Source organism: Panthera uncia, assembly GCF_023721935.1.
Source record: "Panthera uncia isolate 11264 chromosome C1 unlocalized genomic scaffold, Puncia_PCG_1.0 HiC_scaffold_3, whole genome shotgun sequence".
NCBI lineage: Eukaryota > Metazoa > Chordata > Mammalia > Carnivora > Felidae > Panthera > Panthera uncia.
The window spans coordinates 69576219-69588907 of NW_026057584.1; the positions used below are offsets into that span (position 1 = coordinate 69576219).

At 35.5% G+C, this 12689-nt stretch overlaps 1 protein-coding gene across 1 annotated transcript in view; it reads right to left on the reverse strand.

Moving 5' to 3' along the window:
- Positions 1–12689, reverse strand: part of SLC4A10 (solute carrier family 4 member 10) — a 277949-nt gene that overhangs the window by 157672 nt on the left and 107588 nt on the right. The window lies entirely within an intron of this gene.

The following is a 12689-nucleotide window of genomic DNA, read 5'->3' on the forward strand; positions in this document are numbered from 1 at the left end:
CATAAACCCACTTATATATAGTTTAGTTATAATCATGTATATGTTTATGACACATAATTAATGTTTTGTTCATAATATTAATTCCATTATTAATCTGCTCAGAATATTAATATATTACTTTTAGGAGGTGCATTTTCAGGATTGTTGTTTTGCTTGTCTTCTTTATACTTATTATATTTCTTGGATTTTTCTAATGGGATACATATTATTTTAATAATTTTTAAAACACTAAAACTAATGTTATTTTGAAAAAAATACAGAAATGTCAGGCAGAAGAAGAGAGGTTAAAAGGTAAAATAGAAAAATACCAAGGAAGACAGGATCTGAGAAAAGTATCAGCGAAGGAAAGAGAGATAAGAGAAGAGAGGTCTAAAAGCTAAGGCACTGTCAAAGTTCTAAAAGCAACAGAGAATTCAAAAAGGATGAGGACAGAGAGCCACTGTAGTTGGCAATTAAGAGCACTTTTTAATAGTCAAATAGGATACACACTAAGAAATAAGCTATTCACATAAACAGTCCATGTCTCAACTTACTAACCTGACTTCTGTTTTTGCAATCACTGTTAACAACTGCATTGGTGTTGCTGACACTGTAATTTTGTATTAATAGCTGTGATGTCATAAAATGCTTTGGCACTGTGTCATCTAATTAAATCATGGCAATTATCATTACAAGGAAAAAACTGAGTTTTGCAAAGGATAACATAGGCATATTTTAAACAATTTAGCTAGAAATTAGATATCCCTTTGTTAATAAGACTTTAATACTTTTATTACAAATGCTCCCAAGCTAATTTAGAAGCAGTTTCGAAAGTGGTCAAAAGGAATATTCATAATCTTCCTGTCTCGGAGACAAAAGCTTAATTTACCATCAGAAAATTAAAATTTTACTTTCTTCTAATCACAAATTCAATTATTTTGTTTCCTTTATTGGCATCCCACCTGAACCTCATTAAGGGGTAGAAATGATAGAGAAAGGAAGCAAAGAGAATCCAATTTTTTTCATTGTGCTTTTCAGCAGTTCTGTCTAAAGGCAGTAGGGACGAGTAGGCTGCCAGGAAAGCAGGAAGATAGAATGGGGAGTAAAAAGGTTCCTTGGAGAAAATGTAAGACAGCATTCAGAAAAATAATCTCAGAATACTGGTATGCAAAGTGAAATTAATTCTATTGAGGTTCCAGTGCTACCAGTACTGCTAAATTATAGGTGTGCATTATCCAAAAAATCAAAATGACCTCTTTCAATTATTATATCAATTTATATTTTAATGTAAACATTTATGTGCAAAGTGGCCAGTGACATTTTTTTCCAAAGGGATGTAGGACTGAAGTGCCCTATCGTCAGCACCAGTATCTAAACCTCCTTAGAGAATGCAGGGTATGAAATAGAAAATGGCCCAGTGCTTCTATGCCATTAGCACTTAATTAAATATTGGTGAATGATGACAACTTCCCTAGAAAGGTCCTACCTGACTGGTAGCCTAGCCCCGTGTGTACTACGGTGAGACCGACCCTCTAGAAAGGCAACAACCTGAGGAGGCTACGCTCACACATAACAGAGGAGCTTTGAACTAGGATCACACCAGGGGGAAAGATTAGCAGCTGACATAGAGATTTAGAATTTAATCAAGAAGTAGACTAAATTGATCTACTTCACAATGTCACCTTCATGGTCCTACTCCCTCATTATTAAACTGTGTCACTAAATAATGAATACCCTTAAGTCTCAGATGCCTGGAAAATGCAAAACTAAAGGGTAATATTAATATAAACCTATATGGTATATATTAAGAAGCTTTGGTCATTTGTGGTCTGTCTTCAAAGTTTTCAATATTTAAGGATTCAAATATTTAAGGATTAAAGGGATACTTTCTATGCTGTAAAATTCCTTCTTTTAATATTTATAGGATTATACTTAATGTAATGAAAAGGAATTTCTTTTCATCTATATCTCTGAAATAGTGATTGAAAATGTTACACACACACACACACACACACACACACACACACACACAGTCCTATTCAATTCACAAATGATATATTTAAGTCACATTAGAAAGCAGATACCCTCCTCCATCCAAAAACAAAAAAAAGAAAGAAAGCAAATACCCTAAATGCTATACCATACCTTTGATGGGTAGAAATATTATTAAACACAGTTTGACTTATAAAGAATAATGAAAAGTGATTAACAGTAAGGGCTTTATCCTAAGACCGGCTACCTAAAAACTATCATCCTAAGCAAGGGATACAAAATGTATATCCAGGACCCTGAAATTATGAAACCATAAATTTGCAGGATTTCATAATTACATATACACACTAGAATATATGTTACTGTCCTCAAGCAAATACATGTCTATAACTATTTACAAATGGCCTAATAAACCATAACCAAAGTTATAAAAATACTTTAAGATCTTTCAAATTTTCTTGGAATTACAATATACCATAAAAACAGATTATAAATAACTATCAAGTAGTTGCTCACTTCAAATAGGTAAAGCATCATGAATAAATTATATATATATCAAAATATATTGATGTGTGTCACATACACAAATTACGTGAAATGACTAAAATGAAGAAATACGGAACATGATGTATAGCTCACATGATAATTTTAGAAATAAAAGTATTTAAAACAATACTCTCTCATTTGTTTCTTATTCTTAGGATACCCATGGTAAAATACAAGAGTTCATTATGAAATGTGCTCAGGTGGCAAAGATTGCTCAAGAAGGAAATGAAATTTAATATGGACTATTCTTCAGTATTAGTCTATGTGCCTAACTCCCATTCTCAAATATTCAAAGTATTTGGCAGGAAAAATGTACAATTTCATATGGGTCCTATGTAATTAACTAATTTCACTACTCATTACCAATGGACCAACTACCACTTAGAACTGCCCCATTAATTGACATTGAGCCAATATCAACAATACTAAATGCACAAAAGCTAATCAACCAATAATGGCAGGGAAAAATGAACCTTTTTCAAAGAAAAGACATGTGGAACAAGGAAACAATAAGATTATTCATTTTGTGGTGCAGCAGAGGCAAGAATTTAAAATAGGAGAACATGAGGTTATGATCTCACCGGTTTTCAGTTAGAGAGAGATTCTCTTATTTATGGAAATGAATCTCTCTAATGGGAATTTATTAACTATAAAACTCAAATTTTTGCAAAATTATTCAGAAAACTATTGTGATATGAGTATTAATTATTGAATCCTTTATTTTTTTATAACAGGACATGAAAATCTTAACTTTTTTTTTTTTTAATTTTTTTTCAACGTTTTTTATTTATTTTTGGGACAGAGAGAGACAGAGCATGAACGGGGGAGGGGCAGAGAGAGAGGGAGACACAGAATCGGAAGCAGGCTCCAGGCTCGGAGCCATCAGCCCAGAGCCTGACGCGGGGCTCGAACTCACAGACTGCGAGATCGTGACCTGGCTGAAGTCGGACGCTTAACCGACTGCGCCACCCAGGCGCCCCTTAACTTTTTTTAAATAGTCATGATCAAATGAGTAAGCAAGCCCAAGTCTTCCAATCACCTTGCCCCATTCAGTCCTCTACAACACAAGACTCAGTATTATCTTTAATTCTGCAATACCGTTGTGAAAAGCCCAGACCCTTGTGATTTTTGAATCCCTGCTCTACCACTTGCTAGTCCTTTGGCCTGGCCTATTAGTCTTCTGTGCTTTAGTTTCTTTAACTGTAAAATGGAGATTACAATAGTACTCTCCTCATTTAGTAATTTCAAGAATTAAGTCATTGTCTACTACCTCATGCAAATATTGAAACTTCATCTACAGTCATTCTTTGCCCCATGCAGAAATTCCAATGCTTTAGCCATACCATATTAACGATTCCAGAATATAACAAATGCTTCCTTCTTTGCCTTCAGAACACCCTTCCTCCTTCAAAGCCCACCTCTGTCTTTGTGAAGCCAAATTTGGTTTCTCCCAACAGAATCCACTTTTTCCTTCTCTTGGAGATAAAAGTTTAGAAATAAAATGCATAGGCCTAATTTTGGCTCTTTCTTGCCTTCCTTTTTTTTTCAATTATTTTTTACTTTGATTGCAAAATACTGTGTCATAAATACAAGATCTGCACTCATTATCTTTAGTTTTGTGGTGGAAACCACTTTTGACATTATGATGATTATCGTCAGAAAACCATTTCAGTTACCATAAGAGCTCAGGAATGGGGTGGAAGGAAGAAAGTGCGAGGGTACTACCATTGACAGAACTATATTGTATGATCATTTTGTGCTAGGTGCACTTTGGGTGCACCATCTAGTAAGTGATCCCCAAAGGAAATAAACTGGTAAACCATTTTTCTCCTCAAGTGGGATGACCAAAAGAATATCAATATAGGGGTATACTTTTCTTTATTAAATCCTTGACTTAAAAGTATTTTACTGTCTGCTAAAAGCAATAAAGGATAAAGAAAATGTCTCTTTTATTTAATGTGTAGGCCAAGATTTAAAGGTAAGTTTAATTTTTCCATTACAGTTCTACATTTATGAATTCCTGAAAATCAGATTGAAATATAACTAGATTGATTTATCTCAGTGCAGTGCAACATAATCAGAAACTTCTGTATTTACATGTAAAATAATTTCATGGGTAATTATTTGATGAACATTAATTATGCACCTAATTACATTATATAAATTCACTCTAATGTGATTAGGGATATGTTATTGAATGACATATAAATGAGATTCAATGCAACACATTTTAATACCTACCTAATTCAAGAAAAAGTGCTAGATAACACAGAAGAATGTAAATATGTGTAAGATGATGATTTGTCCCTAAACAAGCTTATAATCAAAAAAAAGAGAAGAAATAATGTACATAACATTAATATAAAAAAGATGTAAACTCAGAAAGAGACATGTGAAGGAAGAAAATAATTATTCTTTTCAGAGGAGTCAGGTAACACTAATGGATGGGAAGAGTGGGCATTCTATTTCTGTGTGCAGGGAAATCACTAGAAAATGGCGGAGATGGGAAGGAACCAATTTGGGCCAAACTAAAAGGCTTTAAACAGAAGTCTTGAATAATATTCCTGGGGGTTACTGTGTCTTCTATGTTCTCAGACTGTAAAAAATAGAAACATTTGCTAAAAATATGGAAAACAATAGTCTCTCACTAAATAGGTTCTTTACATATCAGTGATTTGGGGAAATATTTAACCTGTGAGGAGAGATGTGAGCTATAATGTTAGGCAACAAAGAAACATGAAAGGTAAAAGTGCAAGCATTCTACACCATATACAGACTTAACTCAAAATGGACCAGAGATCTAAACGTATGACCCAAAACTATAAATTAGAAGGAAATATAGGGAAAAGTTTTATGACATTGGATTTGGCAAGGATTTCCCAGATATGATACCAAAAGCATAGGCAACTAAAGAATAAGTAGACAAATTTGACTACATAAAAACTAAAATTTTCTCTGTATCAAAGGACACAATCAACAGAGTCAAAAGGCAACCAATGAAATGGGAGAAAATATTTCCAAATCATATATCTGATAGGAGGTTAATATCTAGAATATATAAAGAATTCATATAACTCAACAACAAAACATCTAATTAAACAAGGAGCTAAGGACTTGAACAATCATTTTTCTAAAGATGATGAACAAGTAGCCAACAAGCATATGAGAAGATGCTCAATATCACGAATTATTAGGAAAATGCAAGTCAAAAACCACAGTGAGATATCACCTCACACCCATTAGGATGGCTTCTATCAAAAACAAATAACCAAAGAGAAAATCACAAGTAGTGACGGGGCACCTGTGTGGATCTGACTTCGGCTCAGGTGATGATTTCGCAGTCTGTGATTTTAAGCCCCGTGTTGGGCTCTGTGCTGACAGCTCGGAGCATGGAGCCTGCTTTGGATTCTGTGTCTCCATCTCTCTCTGCCCGTCCCTGCTGACTCACACTCACAGTCACACTCTCACTCTCTCTCTCTCTCTCTCTCTCTCTCTCTCTCTCGTCTCTCTCTCTCTGCCCCTCCCCTGCTTGTGCTCTCTGTCACTCTCAAAAATAAATAAACATTAAAAAAAAAACCCTACATCTGAGAAAATCACAAGTATTGGCAAGGATGTGGAGAAATTGGAACCCTTGTGCACTCTTGATGGGAATGTAAAATTATGAATTGCTATGGAAAACAATATGGCAGTTCTTCTAAAAACTAAAAACTGGAATTACTGTATGACCCAGCAATCCCACTTATGGCTATATATTCATAAGTACTGAAGGTAGATTTCAAAGAAATATTTGCATTCCCATGCTCATAACAGTGCCCTTCACCATAGCCATGAGATGAAAGCAATCATGTTGATCAACAGATGAACGGGTAAACAAAATGTAGTATATACATACAATGGAGTATTATTTAGCCTTAAAAAGGAAAGGAAGTCTAACACATGCTACAATATGGCTAAACCTTGAGGACATTATGCTATGAAATAAACTAGTCACAAAGACAAATACTACATGACTTCACTTATATAAGGGATCTACAGTATCCAAATTCACAGAAATAGAAGATAGAATGGTGCTTGCTCCAGGATGGGTAGGGAGCAAATGTGCAGTTGCTTCATGTGTATAGAGTTTCCACTTTCCAAGATGAAAAAGTTTTGAAGATTGGTTACACAACAATGTGAATATACTTAACACTACTGAACTGTATACTTAGAAATGGTTAAGATGATAAATTCCATATCATGATTTCTTTAGCACAAAAGAAGCATTTTAAAAAATTTTGGCAAAAAACAACCCAGTTGCCCTGATTGGAAATCAATCTGTTAAGTCAAAATTAATAAAATAATAGCATGTCATCTTTACTAAATTTTCTTATCTTTATTATCATCTAGTTATTACTAGGACATACTACAGTTGCCATTAATTTATTCTTAGGCCTACAGAAGATATAACATGGTCATATCTGAAAAAAATTATTAAATTCTTTAAAAAGTACAGGCATCAATTGTGAAAAAGTGGGACCAGGGTAGACAATGAAGAGAGAATCTAAGTGAGTAAGGGTAACTGAAGGGGCACTTGGTTATTTTTATTGGGCCTGTGGAAACTGACCAGACCTATCTATCCATCCATCATAGAGTTTCAGACTCAGTACAGTGTTGGCACTCTCATACTGTCCTTTTAACAGATTCACAAGTAAACAGGATCTGAAACCCATCTGGGTTTTTTTTATGTTTATTTATTTATTTTGAGAGAGAGAGAGAGACAGAGACAGAGATGGGGAAGGGCACAGAGAGATAGAGAGAGAGAGAGAGAGAGGGAGAGAGAGAATCCCAAGCAGGCTCCACACTATCAAAGCAAAGCCCGATGTGGCACTTGAACTCATGAACCCATGAGATCAAGACCTGATCGGAAACCCAGAGTCATATGCTTGAACGACTGAGCCACCCAGGCACTCCTGGAACCCATCTATCTTATCAAGGCCTCCAACATACTTGCCACTTCATGTTCATGTGTTCAGTATAGTGAAACAACTTAAATGTTTTGCAGAAAATCCACTCAGTTCAAGTCTTTTTGGACTCTCTTATGACAATTAGTAGGAGATTTAACACAGCCCTGGAGCAAGACCATAAATGTATATTGTTATACTTTCCAAGGGTATGTTTACTTCTGGCAATCCTTCTTGATAGTAATAGATACAAATGCACTTTCCCCATCAATAGTTGCATACCACATGCCTGAGGTCATGTCAACCTGCTCTAAGAAGATTCCATTTCTGACAAAGCAGTGGCAATTGATGCCACCATTTGGCTGAGTCTGTAATCATCCACGACTGTCCTCTATGATTTGACAATTTCTGCAAAGATGGCACTAATCTCTGCCATTTCCATCTAGTATCGCATGCAATACTGATTTTCATTTACTCTCATGGCCAAGACAAGTAGTTTGAGAGCCTTCTCACCCACTACAACTGTTCTTAGCCCCACAAAGACACCAATGTGAAGGTCCTGCTAATTACCAAGTATATATGTCTCTTGGTACTGTTCAGGGAGCAGGAAAATGATGAATGAGTGAGTCAGGTTCCTCAGCAACAGACTCTGAGACAGAGATTTGTGTTCAGGGAGGTTATTGAGGAAAACTGTCAGAAATAACACCCTTGCAGAAATATGGGCAGCAGCATTTGGTAGAGGGAGAAGTTTAATTATGGTACAGTTGCAGTAAAGGCCTTCATTGATTCCAGAAGGGGCTTTGAAGCTGAGACCACCCTTCAGAGTTGAAAGAAATTGAAGCAAAGGGGCTAGGCCTTTATACTCCACTGATGGTTCATTGAATGCAAAATGCCATAGGGGAGATGGCTGCCTCAGCAAGAAACAGTTACTTTCAGGGGAAGGTAATTTCTGGGGAAGAATTCAGCTGTGGGAAAATAGCAGGCAACACCCACAGCAACCAGAGAAATAAGCACCTCAATCCTTAAGAGGGGATGTTAGTGTTCGTGGTAATACCCACTACTAAGGTTATCAGATCTGGCAAGTAAAAAGCAATAAATAAACATATTGCATGGCATATCTATACTAAAAATTACTCATTACCCATCTAAAATTCAAATATAACTGAGCACTGTATATTTTATCTGTCCACCACACATGTATTAAAGGGAAAGTAGAAGAAGGAATTTCAAGGATATTAATGTATTTCTCCTTTTGTAACCTGATACTTTGTACAGTACTAATCTCACATGGATGTGGGAGACCAAAAATAAAAACTGGTAAACCCCAACAATTTTTGCTCTACCTACAATCCTGATTTGGTCTAATTACAGGGAATCAGTTGCTGCTCACTACATTTTGCTACTGGAATCAGAAATAAGCTTAGCAAGAACACTAGCAGTTTTCATGAGGGTGGATTGTGGGAAAGAGAGCACCCAGTATACAGAGAGGGAAAGAAAAAGAGCAGTGGCAGTGGGAGTGAAAAAGAAGAAATGAGAAGAGACACCCCGAAGATAGATTCAAAGAATTTACTAACTGTCTGATGTAGAAAAACAGGATGTGAACAGAATCTAATAAAATTGTATGCTCTTGATTTTAGGTAATAGGAAACGAGAGGAAAAATGGTACAAGATACACATAAAACAAAAACATATTTGAAGGGAGAAATTATACATTTGACATAACATTCATCAAAATGTATAATATACGTGAATACATTAGCTAATATACTATACCAAGCTGCTAATATGGTCAAGTGATCATTTCCATTAAACATATTTCACCTGAGACTTTATAGATATTTTTAACCACCTGGCATTTCTACAAGCTGTGCACAGGATGTTACATTATACTGGTAATTCTATTAGCTATTAATAACTCTTACATACATATAAATCCTATAAACACTAATTTTCAAATTTAAAATCTTAATTGAATGAAGAGTTTATAAATTGTGTGTTTTTCTTCAATAGTAATTCCAAACTCGATTTTATTTAAAATAAATATCTATTTGTGTTTTATCTACATTACTAAAGAAGTTCTTTTTTTGATGTTCATTTATTTTTGAAAGAAACAGAGACAGAGACAGAGAGCATGAGAGGGGAAGGGACAGAGAGAGAGGGAGACACAGAATCTGAAATGGACTCCAAGCTCTGAGCATCATCACAGAGTCCGAAGCGGGGCTCGAACTCAACAGCTGTGAGATCATGACCTGAGCCAAAGTTGGACGCTTAATCGACTGAGCCACCCAGGCGCCCCACTAAAGACGCTCTTAAAATGTGGAGCTCTGGCCATTTTCTTTAATTACACCAAAGGAGAAACTACTACCCACATTACCTGCAGCAATGCTATCTTTATAACTGGCACTCTCCCCTTACCCATTTTATATTATGCTGCCAGTCGATTTTTCCTGAACCATGACATCCAACACACTACACCTGCATTATTTTCTAATTCAGAATAATCAGTCCGGGAACCATTGATAGATCTATTGATTCTTTGTGTGCATCACAGCAGACTCCTGTATAGCACCCTCAGATACTAGGATGTCTATCTACTTAGTATGGTCTGGGAGCAGAACAAATATTTAGAAAATCAAAATAAGTAAGTTTTTTCTATTTTATTTCAAGATTCTAAAATGTAATGTTACATTTACACTCTGTGATGTTAATTTTAATCACCAGTGACTTAGCCACAATTATTCTCTTCTGGGATTAAAATGGCCACTATAGATATCAGTAAAGAGAAGAAAATCTGACTTATCCAGTTGTGTTCACCAATCAGAAATCTCTTAATCACACTGTCCTGAATACCATGCCAAGTAAGAGAATATGTATATAATACACATTGATAAAATAATTAAAATAAACTTATTAAATTCTGTTTTTGTAGTATTTTCCATCCAAAGGGAACATTCAGTATGTCACTGCAATTTTTTTAATTGTTTTTTTTTTTAATGTTTATTCATTTGTGAGAGAGAGAGAGAGAGAGAGAGAGCACAAGCGGGGAAGGACAGAGACAGAGGCCCGTGAGACACAGAATCCAAAGCAGGCTCCAGGCTCTGAGCTGTCAGCACAGAGCCCGGCGTGGGGCTTGTACTCACGAGCCATGAGATCATGACATGAGCCGAAGTTGAAAGCTCAACCGACTAAGCCACCCAAGGAGCCCCAGTATGTCACTGCAATTTTTATAAATTATTAAACTGTTAACTTTCAATTATCTGTGTGCAGATTATCACAATCTTTAAACCCAAGATGTTTTTTTCCTGCAATGAGTATACTTTTAGGCCAACTTCTTGCTTTACTGAGTTTTCTTAAATGTGCTTAGTGAATACAAGTGTAGTTTAATTCATGACAGGACATTAGTAGCTGGTAAATATTCTACTGGGGAAAAAATGTAATATAATGGCATTTCAAATCCAAGGAGAAATTATCTTTATATTCTCCTTTATCAATTTAGATTTTTCAAGTTTGTGCTCCCTTCAATTTGTGTAATGAAAATAGATTGCATAGCAAATCACTACACCCACTCAGGAAGTATAACCTTCCCAGACCTGCATATTTTCTGTGCACCACACAAAATGTCAGGCACTGAGTAGGTATACTTGCTGAAAGTTTACTCTAAATATTATGTCAATTCTCCTGTTATTCAATTGTTGTAGCTAAATATAAGATCTAAGAACAATGAATTCCATTGTAATTTAGTTACCTGACAATTCCTAGGAGGAATATCCCTTACTTCTCAGCTGTGGTGGATTATTAAGAATTATCTCTGATTATTTTTACTTAAGATTACTTTTTTAACCAAAAGATGAAAAATATCATATACCTGTGTCTCACTAATAATAATTTCTGGTTAAAAATGAAAATGAAGTAATAAGGAGTGTACATTAAATTGTGGTGTAAAATCAAAACCACAATAAGATACCACCTCACACCTGTCAGAATGGCTAATATTAACAACTCAGGCAACAACAGATGTTGGCGAGGATGCAGAGAAAGAGGATCTCTTTTGCACTGTTGGTGGGAATGCAAGCTGGTGCAGCCACTCCGGAAAACAGTATGGAGATTCCTTAAAAAAACTAAAATTAGAACTACCCTATGACCCAGCAATTGCACTACTAGGCACTTATCCACAGGATATAGGTGTGCTGTTTCAAAGGGACACATGCACCCCCATGTTTATAGCAGTACTATCAACAATAGCCAAAGTATGGAAAAAGCCCAAATGTCCATCGGTGGATGAATGGGTAAAGAAAATGTGGTGTATATATATACAATGGAGTATTGGCAATCAAAGAGAATGAAATCTTGCCATTTGCAACTATGTGGATGGAACTGGAGGGTATTATGCTAAGTGAAATTAGGCAGAGAAAGACAACAATCATATGACTTCACTCATATGAGGACTTTAAGAGACAAAACAGATGAACATAGGGAAGGGAAACAAAAATAATATATAAACAGGGAGGGGGACAAAACAGAAGAGACTCATAAATATGGAGAACAAACTGAGGGTTACAGGAGGGGTCGTGGGAGGGGGGGATGGGCTAAATGGGTAAGGGGCACTAAGGAATCTACTCCTGAAATCACTGTTGCACTATATGCTAACTGATTTGGATGTAAATTAAAAACAAACAAACAAAAGTCCTTTGAAAAAAAATTGTGGTGTAGTAATAACTATCAAGACTTAATGTAAATCTTATGCCAGGCACTATTCTAAGTATTTTTCCCTTAATTCTCATAAGAACTTTATGAAATATATTCTAATGTTACCCTTACTTTATTTTTTAAATTTTATATTTTTTAAATTTGAGTATAGTTGACACCATGTTACATGAGTTTCAGTAGTGTATAACATAGTGATTGGACAAATTTATACATTATGCTGTGTTCACACACATACCTACCATCTGTCACCATACAACACTGTGACGATATCATTGACTATATTCCCTATTCTATTCTGCACCTTTTATTCCTGTGACTTATTCCATAATTGGAAGCATAGGTCTACCACCCCCTTTACCCATTTTGCCCATCCCTCCACCCATCTCTGCAGACATCGGTTTGTTCTCTGTACTTACAGTTCTGAATCTGTTTTTTATTTGCTTGTTTATTCATTTATTTTTTTAGATCCCACATATAATAATTCTTTATTGGTCTGACTGAATTCATTTAGCATAATACCCTCTA